Below are 6,547 nucleotides of genomic sequence, written 5' to 3'. Positions count from 1 at the left end.
GGTAACGCTTTTCTCCTTTTTTTGCCTGAATGTAATGTCAGCAAGGAATAGAGTACTGTGAGAGAAAGGATATTAATTCCTTCTTACTGCTTCAAAAATATTTTGTTTGGTTTTCATCTCCGGGAGGAAGATTTGCCCAGCAACAATATTAGACAGACCCCTGTTGGCCTACCTAGGCTATGCAAAGCTGTCAAAAATGATAACACACTAAAGACAAACCACAAGTGCTTACAAAACTGTTTTACAAACAAAAAATATAATGTTTTCTTTTGAAGCTTGACTGAGCTAAGGAATTTAAATATAAAAGAAACTAAATGCTAAAACAGAGTTTCTAATAAAAAATAAAACAAGATTGGATGATTATTCTATTTTTCTCCTTTTTTATTCTAGAAGTGTGATACTATTAGAACAGAATAAACAATGAGATCATAATCCATATAAAACTCTCAGAAAGTGTAAATCCTTATTAGACCAAATTAAAATGACACACACTTTCTTCGAGTTCTGCTGCTCCAAAAATGGAATTCGCTTTTTATACATGTGCTGTGACTCTCATTTTTAGAAAATTTCTGTCTGAATGTAAATCAAGGGCCAACCATGAAAACTACTGTACAAATTTAATTTGAAGCAACATAATCCTGAAATGTTTTACTAAATGTCACTGAATTTTCATGTTTAGCAATTCAGTTGGCTTCAAGAGCAGCCTCTTTAGTGAACTGTTGTTAAACAAAATGGTAAAATTATTGGAGACACATGGACACCCACAACTCCAGATCCCTGGTACTTCAATGCAATAGTTTTCTCACTATAGAGTTTACTTTTGGTCAGGAAAATATTATTTGGAATGGAGACATCTTTCAACTTTTATGTAATAAATATTATTGAATGCTTTTTAAATTTTTGGATTTGGGAAATGTATACAAATAAAGGAATGGACCCAACTCCTTAACTTGGAGTAACGTGAGACAAAGCTGGAACAAAGGCACACTTGTGCATTTTATTTAGTTGTCTTGCATGCTTTTTTTTTTTTTCCCCCATTGCATTACCTCAATCATAAAAGTAATGATTTGATCTCAAATGAGTTAGCAGAGGGGATCTTCTTTAGACTCTGAGATCATATTTGATTGATCGTATTTCAACAATTAGCCTTTTATTTTGCCACACACTATTGAACTAGATCGACAGCAACTTAGCAGGCCAGCTTTAAACAGTCAACTGTTAACAATAGCATCAAAAAGAGAGACCTGATGGGGTTTACTGTCACTTTAAAGAACAGGGTGGGTTTTCACATTGTTGAAATCTGTCAGATATTTTGAAATGTCCCTCTCACTATGGTGCCACACCCCCTGCGTGCCCTTATAATAAAATTGGTTTTACTCCTGATTAAATCATTTTCTCCCTACCCACTACCATACTTCTCATAATGGACCTGTGTGCTCTACAGCTGGTGTTCTTCCCATGGTACCAATTCTTACTTTATCTTTTAAGCACTTTGCTGCTAAGATCTCATGCAGAGTGCTTATGTTTTGTTAAGAGCTTCATTCTTAGAGAAATAGCTTAACACATGTTCTAAAAATGTTGTACAACTTATTGCTTAAAACACATTTAGAAAATGTATAAGTACTGTAGCTTTGGCACAGAACTTTAAGTAGAAACCTTAAAAAAAAAAAAAACACAACTTGTTTTTGCCATGCATTTGTCTTAAATGTCTAAAGTGGAATGCTTGACTTCTAAGGCTTTGCAAAGACTTATCTTACCAGATTTTTGCACCATTTCCAGCTCTTCAAGGAAACGTGTTAGGAATGTATCATCGTGAAAGCAAAGGGTGTCAATTTTCCCTCTAGCTATAAGAGAGTTTTTAAAAATGTTTGCTAGGAGGAACAAATGCCAAGTCAAAAAAAAAAAAAAAAAAGGAAAAGAAAATAGAAGTCCATTCAGTGTAAGACTCTCGTTTGGTTCCCACTGGTTGGAATTGTTCACATACCAAGGCAATAGGGCCATAAGCAAACACACACATGCATTTTGGGCTAGGTTTAAGGGAAGGACCTGACTTTTTGGCATTACTCAGACATATTTCTTATTGGGGTGTTTTGCTTACACAAAGATTAAGTCTCAAATCTGATATTTAAACTTGACAGTCAAGGACTGCTTTCAGTCAGGAGATACTGTATCTGGGAAGACGCTCAAAATCTCACAGTCCTAAAAATTTGCTTTAACTTGTCAGTAGTATTTGATTAGTTCAACCATCACTGCCAGTTGATATCATATATCTTAGATACAGACACAAATATGCCCAGAAAATCCCATAAAATTTATGCTAATACTTAGGATGAAAATATAATGACCACACTAAGGAAAAAAAAAATAGTGCAGGCACCTGTCAAGGTTATTATTAAAAAAATACAAATCGATGTACAATACATTTGTGAAGGAAGCATGGGTTCTTATTCTTAGTAAATCAGTCTTTTCAGCAGTCCACGTTTTTAATGGCACTTGCAATGTCTGCAGTAGAACCGAGCAGGAGTTCACCTCTCGTTTATGCACAGCATTGTAAGGTTACCCTTGTTCAGAAAGGAAGAAGGTAATCTATGGATAGATCAGCTAAAAACAAAACAAAGAAATTACAAAAACCAACCTATGCGGTACAGAAAGCTCAGTTTTGAAAGAAAGTAGATATGGCTTCTCTAACCACATACCCTGCCTTGTCTGTAGACTTGTCTCTGGAAGCAAAATGCAATCATGTGAGAACACTGCTGAATTTTATTTATTTATTCCTTTTTCCTTTAAGATAATTTATGCAAGAATTTTCCCAGCCATACACTGTCGTTTGCCCATGCTTGCCACTACATCCCAGGGCACCACGTTCAGAAGCCCTGGTTCACTTTGGGTATTGCATCTTCCTGCAAGTGGTCTCACGGATTGCTCTGAACCATGTGGAAAGTGATTTCCCGCAAGCACAGCTAGCAGAGCCTGCTCTTCTATGGAGGCTGTGCCCTGCAAAAGCTTTTTGGCATCTGGGGACCAGCCCCAGCCCCACAGCTCCGTTAGATGAAATCCCAGAGCACCGGAGTCTCCATCCCAGGGGCCGGTGGATATCCTGGTTGGGATCTCCCCCAGAGGAAGACCTGCACAGCACTGCTTACTAATTCACACGATTCCTCTCACATCAAAGTCTCTGCAGAAGGGCTGGGTGTGCACAATGCATTCCCAGCTGACTGAAAGCTTGGGAAACTGGCTGGACTCACTCATCCCAACAAGCAGTTTACTAGTGAGAGCTCCAGAACAGAGTCCTGCTGCTGAAGATGGGAAAGAAAAGTCCTCTTGTATAGCACCAGGGAAAGACAAACTGTCCTGTGTCATTCCTCTTTATTGTCCAAGTTGAAGATGTCTTTTTTTTTTTCCTTTTTTCTTTTCTTTCTTTTTTTTTTTTAATGGACATATTCTTAAAAATATTTTTCTGCTTATTCATGCTCCTCAATAGCAAAGGAAAAAGACTCAAGCAGAACTGCTTCACTTGCATCAGTCCTCAGCACCCAACTTCATCATTAAATCCTCATGTGAGGGCTGCTCTCATGACTGACCACACAAATACTGATTTATACACCGAAAGGTGTGTGTTTGATAACTGTACCTCTACTTTACAAGCCAGAACTTCTCTTATCACTAGTTCAGAGACATAGCAGCCTTCGGGAACGATGGGATCTCAAAACTTTTGCAAACTGTTGTCACATAGGAGCAAACAAGCTTCTTTCAAAGTGATCGCACTCAATTTAGAGCAGCAATAGAGCGCAGAGATGTCCAGAGGCACGGCAGGGATGGGCTGCTGTGGGGTGGTGAAGGCTCTTGCTCATCATATGACAAGGAGCTCACCCCTCGGCAATGCAGCACATGATGCTTCGCTTCCCCCTCCAGTAAATCCTGGCCTGACATGGCATTTTATAGGCACACTCCGAAGTGCATACATTCGCTTGAACTTGGATTAAATAGTAGAGCAGAAGCCTCAGCTCGTGCAGAACAATGCTGTCCTCATTCAGCCAGCCTTCTGTGAGCTCTCTCCCTGCTAAACAATTCTTCCTCCTCGCTCCCTTGCTAGGTCTGGGAGGTCACTGTCCTGCCTGCAGCCAGCGCGCGGTGCTTCGCTCCCAAGAGTGTTCAAACAAATCAAAGAAAATGACAGATAAGCAAATCACTAAATACGGTATGCAGTGTGCTTCTGAGCAGTTCTGGTGAATCCATCCAACGCTACCAAATTATCAAGGATATAGTCAGCAAAACAACACTTGAATGTATGACTCCTTCTGTGGTGGTGGAAAACGGAGAGCCCTTTAAGCAGAAAATTAAACCATGATGTTACGATGCCTAAGCACTTGTTTATTATCGGAGGGCCCATTTCCATGGTGCCCAGGCGCAAATTACTGAGCAACTTAAGCTAAAAAGCAGAACATCTCTATGTGCATCCAGAGCGTTGTTTATGCCAGTTCTCTGCTATGACAGTTCGCTGACCTGGGGGCATGCTGGAACAACCAAGCACTGCTAACTTAAATCCCCGTCTGCGCCAGAAAAATAAAAGATTTCTGTACTTGGGCACACTGGGTCATATTCATCCCCGCATAATTCCACAGAAGTCCACAGCGTACGAGAGGGATGAACTATCTCATTGTTTCTGTGGAAAAGGTCCCGTTCAGCGAGGGTACACCACAAAGGCACGCAGAGCAGTTCAAAGGTTTAGGAGCGTGGCCAGCCAGCGACTCCGTCGCGTCGGGAAGTTTCTACGCTGTTTGCAACTGCCGGCATCACACCCGACAGTGGTACTGGGAGGAGAATCCGTTTGGTGGCCAGAAACAGGTATTATCTCTACGGTACTCCTGTGCACCATTCACTGCCAGTACCTGCTACAGGGTTAGATGACAGCGTTATTAGTTCTAACTCAGGATTTTCAATCATTGTGATTTGAAGCAATAATTACTGTAATAGGATTATAATTACAAGTACTTTTAAAATTCATTAAGTTTAACTGAATCAACTATTCCGTATGGGAAAAAGATTGATTTTAAATATAGAATATTTCCTCTCTAAATGCAGCTGAAAGCTCCCTAAGAATAAATAGACCACCTGTCTGCAATTCCACAACCTCGGTGAGCTGCTCGGAGGTGACTCACTAACCCAGAGAGTGAGCAGGTGAACGCAGCCTGAGCGACCAAACCCTGCAGGGCCAAATTCATCCTTCCTTTGGGTCACGGACCTACTGAGGCACCTCTGTGGGTTTAAAGGAAGGCACCCGGGAAGGCACGGAGGAGTTCCCACCCTGCTCCCACCCTCCCGTGGTGCGGGGGCTTCTCAGCTTCAGAGTACCGATGTAGCCCAAGTGCGAGGATGGAGCTTGGCAGACTTTGTGTAACTCACAGAAATTAAATAAGCTATGTGGAGTGAAAATTACGTATGTCTTCCAGTGGTAAGATTCTGTCCTCTAATCAACTCTACTTCGTTAGTGCATGGTAACTTCATTTGTTTCCTAGTGGTCAAAGTGCGCTTTATTTTGTTTTTCTTTCTGTTTGCTCTTCCCTCTTTCTCTATTATCCTCAACCAGACTACCGTCTTTCTCATTCCTCTGCATCAGCTAATGGATTTTATTCCATTTTCTAGTTGGACACTAGCATTTCTGTTTCATACATGCTAGACTGCAAAGCACTAACATCAAATATTTTCTTAGATAAGGAACCTACTTTTCATAATACATTTTACTACTCAAAGGCAAAAGTCCATTCTGAGTTCTGCTTTCCACTTCTTCACTTGCACACATATATTAGTCAAGGTAAATATCTCTATACCACCCCCAAATCTGTTATTAACAGCAACTGCTCTCCAGTAAGCTCCTCTGCAATCTAGAGGGTTTTTTTTTTCCTTTTTTTTTTTTTCCATTTACACTCAGGTCTTTTATCAGAACTGTGTGTATCAGCTTCCAGAAATCTACATTTTAAGATGTAATACAAAGAGGAATTGGACAATGATTCTCTGTCCCATTTTCATACTTCAAAAATATGTTCATATTCCTATCTTTTTAATTGTACTACCATCTCAGAGTGCTTTAGGATTCTGACATATAGCTCTTCTGTTCTTCCCCTTCTTGGTTTCTAACACTGCCTCTATTTCGATTCTTGTCAAAAGCCTTTTCATAGTCCAAAAATCTGTACACATTGTTTTGTAATATTTGGCAGACTTATCTGAAACCTAATTCACTGCCTTCTTGTGATTCATGGGTCATAAATTATTTTATATGTAATGTACCCCAAAGGGTAAAAAATTCTTTGTATTAAATTTCAACCAAACAATTTAAAGGAAGAAAAGAAAAAGAAGTGTTTTTGAGACACTGAAAAGATCTGACGTTAATATATGGTTTAGTGTGTTGTCCCCCACAAATGGTATCTCAGTATCTTTTAGTAAATACGAGATTTAACATGCTGCGAGTGAAAACACTTCTGCCGTAACGTGGGCTTACTATGGACAACTTTAAAGGAAACGGGAAATACAAAATACGTAGCACTGGATC

At 39.8% G+C, this 6,547-nt stretch overlaps 1 protein-coding gene and 1 long non-coding RNA gene across 8 annotated transcripts in view; one reads left to right on the top strand and one right to left on the bottom strand.

The window, feature by feature from the left end:
* Positions 1–352, top strand: part of LOC136791120 (uncharacterized) — a 5,467-nt gene extending 5,115 nt beyond the window's left edge. The window contains exon 3 of the long non-coding RNA XR_010832435.1: positions 1–352. This exon is cut by the window's left edge and continues 674 nt beyond it. This is a non-coding gene — a long non-coding RNA (uncharacterized lncRNA).
* Positions 1–6,547, bottom strand: part of ARHGAP15 (Rho GTPase activating protein 15) — a 331,319-nt gene that overhangs the window by 61,911 nt on the left and 262,861 nt on the right. The window lies entirely within an intron of this gene.

This window comes from Anser cygnoides, chromosome 6 (genome assembly GCF_040182565.1).
Source record: "Anser cygnoides isolate HZ-2024a breed goose chromosome 6, Taihu_goose_T2T_genome, whole genome shotgun sequence".
NCBI classification, from domain to species: domain Eukaryota; kingdom Metazoa; phylum Chordata; class Aves; order Anseriformes; family Anatidae; genus Anser; species Anser cygnoides.
This window is presented reverse-complemented; position numbering and strand designations above follow the sequence as displayed.